The following is a 16150-nucleotide window of genomic DNA, read 5'->3' as shown; positions in this document are numbered from 1 at the left end:
TTTAAAAGCCTTGCATTTTGAACAAGAACGTTCCTGTTCGCCGAAAAATGGTTAGACATTGAATGCTATAACCCATAAACAGCATTACCACCAAAGACCAACCAACCAACCAGCCAACCAGACCAACCAGCCAAAGACCAAAGACCATTACCACCAGAACCAAGAGAAATATGGACCATTTTTAAAAAGTCTTTTAAAAATGCTAAGATAATTCCATTGCATAAAGGGAGGATTCTGCAAGTTCTATTAATTACAGGCCAATATCCATATTATCTGGCTTTTCTATGGTAACTGAAAGGTGTTTTTACAATAGAATGTACAAGTTCTTGAATCGCAGAAATGTTTCAGTAAATTTCCGTTTGATTTTCGGAAGGAACATTCTACCCAGCAAGCAGTTCTTGCCATGCTGCAGTATATTCATGAATGTTTAGATAAAGGGCTTATTCCTGCGAAGCTGCTCTTTGATTTAGAAAAATCTTGCGATACAATTTTTCATGAAATATTGCTGTACAAGTTAAATAATCGTGGTATTAGAGGCCCAGTCCTGAATTTTGTGTAATCATATTTACATGGTTGGTATCAGGTAACGCAAATTAATGTTTCCTTGTCTATGCCTCGTCATAAGTCAGAAAAGGTTAGCATTCCATAGGGGTCCATACTTGGTCCCTTGCAATTCCTGGTTTATTTTAATGATTTTTGCAACTCTTCTGACGGGGGGGGGTCTCAATATTTTGTTTGCTGATGATACAGGTTCAACTGTTGCTGGCGAGTCCACAGAAGATTTGAAAAAAAAGATTAAGAGAGTTTTAAAAGCATTGATTCAATGGTTATATGCTCATTGATTGTCACTAAACGTAGCTAAAACAAAATTTACGATTTACAGCCACATTTATAAAGAGAATATTGAATTTGATAAGGTGAGTGATGAAAGCCTAAATATAAGCTTTCAAAGAGTAAGTTCGATCCGGTACCTTGGTATGGAGATTGATTATAATCTTGGTCGTCTTCGAATTAAAGCAGCAGAAGGAGTTGGAGTCATGTCTAGGTTACAAATTTTTTTCCCTTATGAAATATTAAGATTGTAACGTTTTTCTTTAGTTCATTCCCATTTATCATATTGTCCTATTGTTTATCTGGCAACATTTGAAACCCATCCTAAACCGTTACAAGTTGTGCAAAACCCAGCTCTAAGGATTTTACATAAGTATCTACCATCACCTTCGTCATACCCTCGTAAGACAACGACAGAAACTCTTTGTTTGTTTGTTAATGCATATCCTTCCTATTTCTTGTCTATGTAATCTTTCTTCAGTACTTTTTAAAATTAAGTACGACCGTCAAATACTCCCAGCTTATTTTCAGTCCATGGATATGCTTGGGTTGGGAGTAAGGGCGAACTTCATCGTTATGAGACTCGGCATAAAGACCAGCGTATTTCTTCTAGATTTATGACGGAGCGATCGAGACTTTCACCAAGGAACATGGTAACAAGCGCATGGAGAAAATTTCACGGTGTATATGATGAAAGTCAATCATTTAATATAATCCGACAGGAACATCAAAATTTTTTCATAGAAACTTTTCAACATTAATATATTGTTTCTTTTTCTTTCTGGATTTTTTTCAGACATTTTTTTTAATTCATCGTCTCTGACAGCTCATGATGTCATTCTTCGTGAACGTTTATTTGATTGTTTTGTTATTGTGATATATTTTTTGTCATTCTGCTTTGTGTGGTTGGCCGTGGACTTCTAAAGTCCAGATACCTGGATCTTCAACTAGTTTTACTTATGTTGATAAAGTCACCATAATCACAAGCTCTGCCTCTCCGTGGTGACCCAGCGTATTTTATTTGTTATACGTACTATATTAATAAATTGAATTGAATATGCTTTAAATATTGCAAAAGATTACATTGGGCTGGAATAATTAAGTCAAACTTCTAGTTTTCTGGATTCTAAAATTGTTTATTCTGTAGGCTAATTCTTAAATTTTCTGTAGGTTTGTTTTGAAAATGCGTTTGTCATTCTTAAAGATGTTTTTGCCTTAACATTGGATAAATAGAGACAAAAATATATTTGCCCATGGGAAAAGGTAATTTTTCAAACATAAGGTAACAATGAGTACAGGCACTCCCCTTCATAACACCCTGTTGGCTGAAAAAATAAAACTAGTTCCATACTAGTTAAAAATACTTTAATAAACAAGTCATCTTTTTTAACCTTTTCACTAACAGCTCTTAACTCAATACTATCGTTATTTAGTAAAAAAAAAATTGTGTAGAATTTTGGCAAACATTAATCATAAATCAAGCTAAATACTTCCCTGAAAAGTGGTATTCAAGAGATTTTCAATTCTCGGAAAAAAATATTTTTGTATATATATATAATATTTTGTATATTTTTGTATATGAAAATTTACCTTTTTTTTGGAAACCGCCCGACATTCCTTGATGGAAATTATGAGGAAAATACCGGAAACATACCTCTTATGATCCTTCTAACTTACGAACCTGTAGCTAAAATAGCTTGGAAAATATTTGACGAGGACTTCAGATGTCTAAATTTCCAGAGAGTATATAAAAAATTCTTTACCTCTTATCTCAGTTGTCTTTGGCATCAAATATTCAAAACTTCCGCCTAATGTGCGCTACATGAATGGCATCTAGCAGCGATTTTCCGAATGTATTAGTTAAAAGACTTTGGACGAGAGGTCCAACGGACGGTTTCGCCCCCGTGTGGTTTCGCCCCCCTCTCCCCTATAGCTTACGCATTAGCATTAGTAGTAACCTAAAGAGTTTCATTTCTTGAGTTTTAATAAAAGTTGCATGTCCTAATAGTTCAATAAAATAACCTGAGCATTTTCTTAGATATCACTGATGCACCCTTTTGATAAACGGCAAGCACACAGTTTGTTTTGTTTTAGCTTCACACCTCCCTTAATATTTTTTATCTTGTTCTCCCTCCATAAAAAACGCCCTCCCCTCACGTGAAACTCCCCCGTGATAAATTTCTCGAGCGTAAGATACAATCTCTCTAACCATAAAATTATCCTGAAAATTTCCATTTAACTTACTTTAATTTGAAAGAGACGTAAATTTCTGATGGTTTTGTGATCTCTCCAGAAATCCCTCCTTCTGTGGAAATATTTTCTGGGAAATCGAACCAGCTGAAAATTCTCCCGGGCAATTTTCCAAATGGGAATCGACAACTACTCTTGTCTTGGGGGCTGTGGGGAGGTTGAAATCCCTAAAGACATAACTACTGGACCTTTAAACAACGCTGAGCAAAATGGCTGTCTTAAAATTTTGATCACATGTACTTTGGGAATGATAGGCTAAAGTGATTGCTGGTCCCCTCCATTCACTTTTGACTCTTAAAAAGGACGCATTACAACCTTCGACTTCCAATCAAATGAGCCTCACCCGATCCAAAGTTAATGCGATAACATGATCTGTAAAAACCATAATAAGGCCCAAGACATGACTTACAATCCTTGCCCAATAATCTATGGGGGTCATTCTAGACAGTGTTATATGTTCGTTGGATTATTATGAACATAATGGTTATCTTACACTTTCGATCAGATATGTTTTGGGAATTGAGTATCTCAGGGACACGGGACTAGTTACCCTCCAACACTTTTGACTCTTAAAAGGGAACTAGAACTATACACTTTCATTCCAATGAGCCTCCTCTTACCTTCAAAGGACCATCCCTTCCATAAAAACCTCATATGCCCCTGGGGCATTACTTACAACCCTTGCTCCCAGACTCTGAGGAGTTTTGTCAGCCCCAGACTCTGAGGAGTTTTGTCAGCCCCAGAGGCTTTGCAACGTGATCTTTGGATATTTTTTTAGCAGATTCATCGGATTCATTTGGGGAAAATGAATCCGAAGAGGGGGGCATGGAAAGAGGAGGGAAGAGGGGGTTTCTTCTTTGGGCATGGAAGAGGGGGGGGTAACTGGCCTCCGATCACTGAATCATAAAAAAGGCACTAGAATTTCTGATTTCCAATCCGACGAGCCCCCTCCAAAGTTTATTTGACTAACATTTCTACAAGCTTAAATGCCCCTGGGGAATAGCTCAAAACTCTTGTCCTGAGCATTGTAGGAGGGGGGGGGGGCTGTCATGCAAAAAGACATAATTTTTGGACCTTTTAACAAAGCCGAAAAAACGTTATTTTAAATTTTGATTGGATGTGTCTACGGAAATGATGACCGTGGGAAGGGGGACTGGCTTTCCTCCAATCACTTTTGATTATCAAAAAGGACTTTCAATTTCGAATTGGCCGTTTCAAAGTTTCTGTCATAACTACTTATACTACTTATAATACTACCCTGGTCTAAAAAAAAAGCAAAAGACAAAAAACAAATAAATAAACAAATAATACATTGCGCCCGTATTGCTCTAGCACTATTGCGCTGCCTATGATACTAATAGCATAGGTCATAAAGGCCCTCTATCAGCGGATGAACAAAAATACAAATAATATATTAAATTTTAAGTTAATAAACTTACATTTTCAGGACATTCTCGATTTTCCCGATGAATCCGTGAGCTCAGCTTTGAAGAAAAAAACGTGTCAGTCGATGTCCATTTCAGCGTTCCGGATACACCTCCCATACCCCTCAATGGGTCCCGATGTAGTTCTAGGCAAAACAAAAACTTTGCTGAATTTGTTGATTTGCGTATTTTTTGTGTCAACTTCTCGTCGACAGATGGGTCGCAGGTTCAACATTCAATCAGGAATTTCTGATTTAAAAAAAAAATAAGATAATGAAACTGCACAATGTGACAAAATGCAACTGGAGTCAATTAAATAAAGCAAGATGAAAGCGCCATAGATATACGAGTACATGCGTTGAAACACAAGAAAATCATGGCAAAATGCATAGGGAATACCCAGGTAGCATTTTCCTAGATAACTAACTGGAGAGAAGGAAACATGTTAAGAAAACAATTCTTACTTCATAATATGTAGAATACGCATAGTTAACAAACATTGCACGCAGCATCGCTATACTTTATCCCCGCCCCCCCTCCTGATGTACGAATATATAGCCCAAATTATATATATTTCAAACTATTCTCGCAATTAGTCTTTCTTGCAACACATTTTGCATGCGGAATCAACATACTTTACCCCCCACACCCCTAATATACAAGTATACAGCCCAAATTTGTCTCTAAAGTATTATAATTTCATTACATGTTGGTATTTTTCATTAGGATTAACCCAGCTTCATTTGTTGAGTGTTTGCCATACAATACATAAGTGCTCAAATGAATCCCAAATTCTTGGTCAGATGACTTTAAAAAAAAGGGGGCTAGGGTGGAGGCTAATTTAAAAAAAAGGGGCTAGCAGCCAGATTTCCTGGAATTGTTTAAACAACGATCAGAAATTAAATAATGTTTTTTAAAACTTAAAACGAACATAAATTATTACGTAGGCCTATATTAGGGGGTTTACTCCTCCAAAATACCTCGCTCTTAACACAAAAAATTGAATTCTTTCCCAATTCTCTGACCCAACCTCACCTTCTCATCTTCACTTATTCCTAGCCTTAGTGACTTAGTTTTCTTACCATAATTTTCAAGCCTATTCTGGCACCCTGAACTCGCAAAACCTCTCAGTTCAATTATTTTGCTCATACTTTCATCAAGGATACTTAAATCATCAGTATAATACACCCCTCATATACATAATAATTTCTGTTCGTTTTAAATTTTAATGCTGCTCCGTACTTTCAGTTGAAAAGAACTTTTTTAATTTAATTGCTTAGAAAAATACAAATGAATATGATTTATCAGTTTAATATACACGTAAAGATTTCTATTTCTTAAAATCTTAAAAATTTCGTATATATTAAAGTTATAAAAGTGAAAACATTAAAAAAAGTCAATAAAGTGCAAATTATGTTCTTTCCTTGAAAAGGCATAGGAATTGTGACCCTATTCATGTTAATTTCTGCTCATTTTGAGTTTGACTCGTTTGATTATTGTAATTAAATAAATAAAAACAAGTTTTTTTTTCAACTGAAAGATAGGAGCAACATTAAAACTTAAAAGAAACAGCGAAACTTAAAACGAAACTTAAACGAGCATCCATACAATAAGTGAGTTTCTTTGTTGTTCAAAAGGGGGGATTGCAATTTTTACGAATCGGGCTTCAGTAATTACAAATGTGTATTTTCATATTTATCCGACTCCATTTTCAAATGGTTTCAAGCGCTTATTTAAGAATTTGTTCAAATTTGTTTTTGAAATGACCTTTTCAGTTAAGAGCAATGGTAATAATAGTTGGTATTTCTCACTGAGTTACAAATGGCAATTTTGTACCACCGTTTTTAAAAAGATGCTTAAGAAATATTACTATGGGCCGCGGGTTGCTCTATAATTTTGTACCTATTGCTGCAACCGAAGACTGGCTTTTTGCCACTGTGCATATTCAAATTTCTATTTCATCAAATTTGTTTACGCTGTTTTCATCAGTTAGGAGGTGTATCCCAATTTTAGCTCTATGCGTTCTTTCCGCCATGGGAAAATATTCCCCCTCCCCCCGATAAAAATACCCCCGTGGAAAATACCCCCCCCCCCCAAAAAAAAAAAAGAAAAAACACCCCGTTGAAAATAATCCCAGCGGAAATACCCCCCCCCCCTCCCGAAAAATACACCCCTTTGAAAATACCCCCCCCAGAAAATTGTCCCGCGGAAAATATTCCTCCAATAAATAACCACCCCCCTCCCAGTAAAATACTCCCAACAGAAAACAAGACTTTACAAATTTGAGAATTTTATTTGAGCTTTTTTTTTCCGTAGGGGGAGGGATTTTGGTACTTGTGCATTATATACCACTCACTCAAGTTTACGCAGCTTAAAACTCGAGAAAAAACTGGTTTCTTCGTTAATTTCTTTCGGTTTAGCATGAGACAAAACAAAGACAAGTGACGGAATATATGGAAAATATATAATTTGTGCTATATATTTGCACATAAGGGAGGGGAGTTTTTGGACTGTTTGAAGTCAGAAAAAATTCTTAGTTCATAATATGCAAAATTTGTGTACCTAACACATTTTGCATGCACACCCTCTGTTCTTTTTCCCTCCCCCACCCCCAATGTGCAAGTATAAAGCCCAAATCTGTTTTTAAAGAGACGGAAAAAACTATCGAAGAAACCGGTTCGTTCTTGAATTTTATACATCGTAAACTTGAGTGAGTGGCATATAATACTCAAGTACCGGAATTTTTGGTGGAGAGAAAGTCGGATTTCCCGGTATTTTTTTGTAAAAGATCAGAAATTAAATTTTAAAAAACTTCCTGCTCAAGACCTTTCTCTTTACGCTAAAGTTGTAAAAATTTTAAACAAAGCTTATTATTCTAATTAAACGGCCATTGTGTTTCAGGAATTGTTCTTAAGGAATTAGGACAAATTGTCAAAAGTTTAGAGTTTAACTTTAGTCAATACCTCAAGTCAAAACTTTTAAGAGTTTAACAAGTTCAACGTTCTTGCTTCTTGTGTTCCGTTTTCACGATAATAACAGTGTGCCCTTTTGCGTTAGTAATCTTATAAAATAGTTCCCATTGGCCCATGAGCCACTTTTTAAGGCTCGTTTTCATGGAATAAACCAAAATCCAAACAATACATTAAATTAAATCTTAATAAGGCACATTTGTCTGAAAGCCACCACACTTAAGTTCTTTCGCGATTTTGTATTGCGAACATGACACAATAGGTAGTTTTCGTGGTCTATATACCAGACAATTTTAGTTTCGGCTCGTTGGGAAACCACAAGTTAGCTATATTTTAATTAAAGGTACTTATGTGTTATATAATACACACTCGAGAAGTGAGGTTTGGTAAATGCTAATGAAATAAAATTAAAATACAATATGCCTACTTTAGTAACAAAATTAAGAAAACTACAACGAATAATTATGGAAGGGCGGAGTATACTGCAATATATACTGCCCTGAGCGTATAATATTAAATACGTAACCTAAACTAACTTAAACCCAACTAAATATTTAATGCAAATATATCTACAGTGTAGTTTCCCACCAAGTCGAAGCTAATTGTCTGGTATAAACACCGTAATAACCAGGTATTGTCTCATGTTCATGATACAAGTTCTCGAGTGTGTATTATATATACGTAATTACGTAATTAAATATTTAGTTGGAATTGTGGTTAGGTTAGGTTGTATTTAATGTAGCCTAATGCAGCCTTGGCTGCCCCCTTCCATCATCCTTTGTGGTAGTTTCCATAGTTTTGTCACTAAACGATTATATTTTCATCTTATTTTCGTAAATTTCATTATGATTAACCTAACTTAAATTCTTGAGTGTGGTGGCGATAATACACAAGTAGGCGAGAGGGGGGCGAAACCACACGGGGGCGAAACCGTCCGTTGGACCTCTCGTCCAAAGTCTTTTAACTAATACATTCGGAAAATCGCTGCTAGATGCCATTCATGTAGCGCACATTAGGCGGAAGTTTTGAATATTTGATGCCAAAGACAACTGAGATAAGAGGTAAAGAAGTTTTTATATACTCTCTGGAAATTTTGACATCTAAAGTCCTCGTCAAATATTTTCCAAGCTATTTTAGCTACAGGTTCGTAAGTTAGAAGGATCATAAGAGGTATGTTTCCGGTATTTTCCTCATAATTTCCATCAAGGAATGTCGGGCGGTTTCCAAAAAAAAGGTAAATTTTCAAAATGGCGTCAATAAGGGGTGACTCCGGACAGTTTTTTGGGGGCGACTCCGGACACATTTCGAGGTGTCCGGTTTCACCCCTTGCTGATGGAAGTATCTCCGGGTCTGGAATTGGAAGTAGCTAGGGCTAGGAAATTACCAAATATTTCAATTTTATTATAGACTAGGATTAGGAACTTATTAAATTCAACTTTCAAAAAACAAAAACAATATTATGCCCCAACAGAGAGCAGAGCTCGTAAGGCTGGGACAGTATAAATTTATAGAAAAACCACAACATCTCGTCATAAAAAACATACAACATACGAGTTAACAGAGGAGGTCACCCCAGCGTGAGAATCCCACAACAAACTATATATTAAAATCTATTATCCATCAATCCAGACACCCAGGCAAAGAACTATTTTTGAAGTATGTTTTCTCAACAAGTCTTAAATGAGAATTCATCTTTCCGATCAGCCGCGGAAGAATTTTCTTTGAAGAAGTCTACCCTTGTGGATGCCGTGAAACACTACAAGAGTAGAATGCAAGATCTTGAGAAGGGTAGCCCAAGTGCAAACAATGATAATGACAGTGTTCGGGAGAGTTGCAAGTTCATTTTTACTCCCAAACAAGAGAGAAATCTTGCTATATACCTCGAAAACTGCTCAATATTGAAACACGGACTAAATCCAAATGCAACGAGAAAGTTAGCCTAACAATGGGCAACAACTCTGAAGCTCAAATTCCCACCAAGTTGGGAGCTGAATGAAGGAGCAGGATTTGACTGGTTTAAAGTATTTATGAAGTGTAATGCCACTTTGTCCATTAGAAAACCGGAAAATACAAGCCAGGCTTGTGCTGCCGGCTTCAATGCCACTGTAATTGGTGCCTTCTTTCGTAATCTTCAGAGACTGTATAGCAAGTTACAATTTCGTCCTGGTAGGATTTGGAATTGCGACGAAACAGGAGTACCCACAGTTTTTCAGGCTCCGAAGGTGATTGCTAAAAAGGGGGCAAAACAGGTGGCACAGACCGTGTCGGCAGAAAGAGGGGAAAATACCACAATGCTGTGCTTTGTGTCTGCAACTGGTCAGACTATTCCATCAGTGTTTGTTTTTCCAAGAGTCAAGGTTGCTGAGAAAATGTATCAAGATGGACCACCAGGATGCATTGGCTTAGCCCATCGCAGTGGATGGATGACCTCGGAAAATTTCGTTTGCTCATTGTAGCACTTCCAGAATGAACTTAAACCTAGCAAAGAGAATCCTGTTTTGCTCTTGTTCGACAATCATGAAAGACATATTTCAATTTAAGTAGTTTCCTTGTGCAAAGATAATGGCATTCATCTTCTGACCTTTCCTCTCCATTGCTCTCATCGCATTCAGCCCCTTGATGTTTCGGTTTATGCACCATTCAAACATGCCATCAGGGAGACATTGGAAGTGTCAGTGAACTTCAGACTGACGAAGAATTTTCTCCTGGAAATTTGTGCTTGTGAGGTTTAGGGCGAAAAAAACTCTGATAAACATCAAATTTTTGAACATCAAAACATCAAAAACATCAAATTTCAAACATCAAAGATTACAACACTATGTTTGTGAGATTGAAGAAGTGAGTGGCAGATTAGCTAAAATAAACTACCTCCGCAAATCAAGTTAAAAGTTCATCTTCCCAGAATGGCCCGATTGTGCTGAAACTGATTTTGATGATATAATTATGAAGTTGCCTACTCCTTTTGCTGCAAGGGGGACAGGGCGATCAGGCAGTCAAAGGCCTTGTATTTGGGAGTGACTTGTCTCGCTATGCCATAAAATAATAATGTGAAATACCCTTAGAGTTCTTTTGATATTCCAGTTAATTCTGCTACTTTTATATTATCTGAACGCACTGTTTGAATCGTTAACTAATAGATGTCCGAAAATGCCCCTCATGTGTCCGAAGTCACCCCACGGTAGGGGCGACTTCGGACACTTTAAGACGTCATATGTTTTTGGGTCTCACGGAGAAACGACTTGATAGAAGTCATTGAAAAAAAAATCCTAAAAAAGATGAATATTTAAGCTTTCTGTTCATATAAAAACAAAGTTTGTATCTTTAGAAGAACATCTTATAGGGGTCATAAACTCAAAAACGTACGGTTTCGCCCCCCTCTCCCCTACCCTTATTAAAATAAATATTCGGAAGATTCTCGATTTTCCCTATTAATTCCTGAGCTATGCTACAAAAACAAACAAACGTGAGAGTCGAAGCACTTTTTAACACTGATTCCAATAAAATGCACCTCCCTCACCCTTCAGTGTGTTCCAGATGTAGCTCTAGGCTATATAAAAACTGCCGATTTTGTTATTGTGTGAATTAATATGTTCTTATCGGTCAGTTTCCCATTGACAGTTGGGTCACAGGTCTAACATTCAATCAGGGTTATCTAATAAAGAAAACAACTCAAAATGCACTCTGTGACAAAAGCCACGACGAGTCAATCAAATAAAGCCGGAGGAAAAAGCACCACAGATTTACAGGTTGGAACTCGAGTACATTATGGCAAAATGTATGGGAAACAAGGCTATAAATTACACAGAATATTTGCACATTAGGAAGAGGAAGGGTCTGGTTGGGGAAAGAGCCGTTCCTAAGGGTTGGGTGTTCCTGAGCAAAAATAATTAAAGCCCCCCCCCCCTCCCGACTCAAATATAAGCAAAAAAGAACTTTTAACTCCTGAACTTTTAATGTCTGTTTAAATGGGCCCTCTCACGATATTTTAGGATCACTGGGTCGATACGAACACCCCTAAGGGAAAAAATTATAAATAAACACTCATCCGTGATCTTTCTTCTGGCCAAATGTAACACATTTTTTCAGATAAGAGCCTGAAACCCATACAGTAGGGTTCTATGTTACGGTAAATGTAATAGCGTGACTTTCATAGAGATTCTATTACTTCTAGGGGTTTTTACTTCTAGAGTTTCGGATTATTATTGAGCCGGTTCGCTCCTTACTTACACTTCATTACCACTAACTGTTTGATCAGGGTTTTCTAATAAGATTTAAAAAAATCAAATACTTGAACCGCACTATGTGACTAAATCCAAGTGGAGTGAATCGAATTACATCGGATGAAAAAGCACCACATATGTACGGGTACACGGATTGAAACAGGAGCGAACCATCAAAAAATTCATGAGAAATACAGGCTATAATTTACACTATAGGTTCGCACATTAGCAAAAAGAGGGGGCTGGTTCTGCTTTGGAAAAGCAATTACAGTGCCCCCTCCTGACTCAAATATATGCAATAAAGCCGAATCAAAGTGAAACATTGCATCAGGATGAGCAGTTTATGGGACAGGACGGCAAGACCAACTGCCCTTGTCCCCCCCCCCCAAGAAACGGTTCTGGCTGGGGTATACTATAGTGGAAGCGTCATCAAATGTGTCAATTGAAATTTTTCTGCATTTACCGAAGTATGAATTCCTTCTTAATAGAACTTCTTAAAACACATTTCCTTCTTAATAGCTCCATTTATAGGGTAATATCTTCATTTATAATTCTAAATTAGTTTTTGATAAAATATAATTTCTTCCATATTATTTAGAGGGGAGTTAATTGTCACATAAGAGAATTTAAAGACAAAAAAAGATAGCCTAATTTAAAGATGCTACTCCTTTAGTTTTTCTTTCTGAAGAGCCGCAAATCTACAGCGTTACCAATATCAGTCCTTGGTACTTATATTCGGATAAACATTTCCCATGCATTTATTGATTCTCAAATTTGTCACAGTCGGTTCAACTTACAGGTAAACCGGTTTTAACAAGGGTGACGCTAACAAAGGTAGGCTATATTAACACTATCCAAGATAAGAAAAAAGGTATCATCTTTGAGGATCCATACTGAATTCGCGATTAACAGCAATTATTATATTTGGAAAGACCATTTACACATGTCTGGTCCGAGTAGTGGTCGATAGATTTGTGAATAACTAAATCAATTAGTTTTGCTTGACAAACCAACTTCAATTTCCAAAATAAGTGAGTTAAAACAATCTTTTAGGGAGGCCAATGAAATTTAAAAATAAATATATAAAAACTTCGGTATAAACAAAGATAATGAGACAATTTTTATGAATCCGATAAATTATGAATTAATGTACCGAGAAATAACTGGCTTTCCTTTGAATCAAACAGTTAGTGGTACGAACAGTACGTAAGAAGCGAGTCCCCCCCCCCAAAAAAAAAAACGAAGATGTAAAAAAAAGGAATTTTGATAACAAATGATCGATCAAAAGAATTGGCTTTTATACTGAATCCAACTAAACTAAAATTTGTAAAGTTTAATATTCCCCATCATAAGCTACGATGCAGAGAAAATTTGCATTAATTTCCGAAAAGAGGATCCCCTAAAAGTTCAGATTCAAAAAGTTCAAAAGTTAGATTCAGGGAGTCAGAGAATACTCTTATAAAAGTTTCAAGGGGCATATTTACAAAAATGGGGAATTTTATATTGCTTGCCAAATATTACGGATCAGGGATGTATTTTCCCCATGGATGATTGTATGAGCCAATGGTCCCAGAACGTCGGGATATCGCTTGCTGCAGCAAAATCAGAAGTTCTAGGACCCCTTTTAAGTGACCAAAGAGATTGGAGGGAAACAAACCCCTGCCCAAACCCCTTTTTCCGCAGTCATTTGGTAAAAAGTTTGGGAGAACCATTTGATTCAGCATAGTAGAAAGATATAATATCTATATCTCTTGGAATGGCAAGACGCCCCAGAGCCATTGGAAATTTATTTTCTGTGAGAGTATTTCACAGAGCGAATATTAGTGGAAAGCCCAGTTAGGGAATTTTTACAGGAGAATTTTACACTGGCAGAATTTTAAAAAAGATCAGATATTAAGTATAAAAGTTTTTTCGGTCAAAAATATGGGGGAAAATTATATTTAACAGGAACAGAAATTATCCCATATATGAGAAATTCTGAGAGAAATTATCCCTCTTCTCTGTTTCATCTTTGCTACACCAAAGTTTTTTTATTTCTTTTAGAAGTTTCTTATTACAATTCAGGAGTCGTTCTCAAAGAATTAGGACAAAACTCAAACTTCAGCGTAAAAACCGAGGGATGAGGAAGAGATAGTCCCCTTTTATTTAGTTTTCCTTTTGTAGGTGTTCCTTTGAAGGTTTAATGTCACTCCATACTTTTAGCTGAAATTCTTTTTTTATTAAATTTTAAAACAATGTAAATTTATTGTCTTAGAACAAATCTGGGTACTTGTTAGTTATAGCGACTACCCCCAAAAATTAATTATAGCGACCGCAGGCAAGAAGTGAAGTCAGAAGACAGTTCTACTTCATAAATTTCAGGATAATTCTAGCTAACACATCTTGCATGCAGACCCGCTATGCTTTACTCCCAACTCCCATCCTGATGTGCAAATATATAGCCCAAATTATAAACTTCCCATCTATTCTCCCAATTCGGCTTTCTTGATTCAACCTGTGAGTCTTTAAATTGAATCACTGTGACTATACAAGAACCGGAAAACAAGCGACAGGTGACCGAATCATTAGACTTATATGATTATAAGTACCCAAATCTAATCATTAGATAGAAAGCATTGATCTCAAGCAAAAGAATGTTCGCCTAATCTAATTTCTGAATGATCTTTTCACTGCTTTGAGTTTGTTATTGTTTCTTCCATTTCACTTCGCTGTTTTTTTTAGTTTTTCCTTCTCTTTTTCGAGCGCAAAGGACGGCATAGCAAAGGTACTTGCCGGAATATGTGCATTGTCATTTTGAAGACTAGCAGCTACTTAGTAGTTTTTCATCTCTTTTTGTTTCAACACAAGTTTTGAAAATGTATGCCCTAGCAGTGCATCTGTGCTATAGTTGTAGTAGCAGTAGCCCTGAGAATGGCGAATAAACCCTCCTGACCTACCCTTCGGACAACCAGATTGCAAAGTAGTTATAGCTATAGTTGTGGCATTAGTATTAGTAGTAACCTTAAGAGTTTCATGTTCTGAGTTTTAATAACAGTTGCATGTCCTAATGGTGTTAATAACATAATCTGAGCCATTTCTTAGATATTACTGATACAGCATTTTGATAAACGGAAAACACACAGTTTGTTTTAGTTTAACTTAACAGCTCCCTCAATATTTTTTATCTGGCTCCCCCTCCATGAAAAATCCCCCCCCCTCATGGGAAACTCCTCCGTGAAAGTTTTTCCCGTGTAAAACAGCCCCTCCAACCATAGAATTAACCTGAAAATTTCCTTTTAATTTACTTTAAAAGATACTTAAATTTCTGATGGTTTTCTGATCACTCCAGAAATCCCTTCTTCCGTGGAAATATTTTCTGGGAAATCAAACCTACTGAAAACTCCCCGGGGAATTCCTTCAGAAAATCATCCAATACAAAATTGAGTTGGCAAAGAGAAAGTAATACAAATTAAAAGAATGTCGTATATGAATTTTGTCAAATCCTGGTAAACCTGGAGAATGTTATACGTTCGTTGGATTTTTATGGTAATTTGACACAAGTTTCATATGAAATTTCGAATTTCAAAAGAAATTCTTTTCTTCTTTTTTCAAAATAGTAATGTCAACAAAACCCTACATTTTATGCGTCAAATTTATGATATTAATTTGGACTTTCTTATGATTCATTCAACTTAAATCTAAAAAAAAAATTCGAAACAAATTGTGAAAATATGATTTGATAGACAGATAAAATAGATTCTAGGCTATTGATTATTAACGAAACTTACTTATTAAGTTGGGGAGAAAAATTTCAACCACTTCAGAAAAGACAGCAGTCCATCAGTGGATTCAATATTTAAAAAAAAAACTACAACAGTAATTACGGGTTATTAAAATTATATCAGGGTATATACAGACATACAGATAATATAGAGACGCTACACAAACAAGTAAAGACTTGTTAAAACCTTGTTTTTCATTGACTCCTCCCTTATTGATCTTAATTGATATTGAGAAATGAACGCTCTTGGAATGTAAAAAAATCTAGCGTGGGGGGAGATTTAAAAAAAAACTATAGGAATAGAATGTTGGGAACAAAACCCCGAGTTGTGAAAACATAATGTGAAAAGTTGTGAAGACATAATTCAATCCTGAGAAGAAAAAAGAACACCAAAAGATTTTTGTTATGGTACCTTTTTTGCTGCCTCGCCTTTTGAGTATGTTTGGAAAAATATATTCTGAACCTACAGAGAAAACATGTCAAATGAAAAAAAGCAACTCAGTTTTAAAAGGAAACGGAGACGAGTTTTTACTTTTACCCCCCCCCCCTCCCCTTCAACCTTCCACTTGTTTTAAATTAAAAAAAAATAGCAATGGGTTCAAAAGCGGCAAAAAAATACGCAGAGAATTAGCTAGTTGTGAGAAAAACAGACTTCGATCTCGTTCACTGTTTTATCAATCTTTTCTAGGTAATTTG

The 16150-nt window shown here is 36.1% G+C and overlaps 1 long non-coding RNA gene across 2 annotated transcripts in view; it reads right to left on the bottom strand.

The window, feature by feature from the left end:
- LOC136033276 (uncharacterized) overlaps window positions 1–16150 on the bottom strand; it is a 106600-nt gene that overhangs the window by 48456 nt on the left and 41994 nt on the right. For both annotated transcript variants that reach the window (XR_010618898.1, XR_010618899.1), the window contains one exon: window positions 4521–4754. This is a non-coding gene — a long non-coding RNA (uncharacterized LOC136033276). The remainder of the gene's footprint in view (window positions 1–4520; window positions 4755–16150) is intronic.

The sequence above is a fragment of the Artemia franciscana genome, chromosome 11 (genome assembly GCF_032884065.1).
Source record: "Artemia franciscana chromosome 11, ASM3288406v1, whole genome shotgun sequence".
NCBI lineage: Eukaryota > Metazoa > Arthropoda > Branchiopoda > Anostraca > Artemiidae > Artemia > Artemia franciscana.
This window is presented reverse-complemented; position numbering and strand designations above follow the sequence as displayed.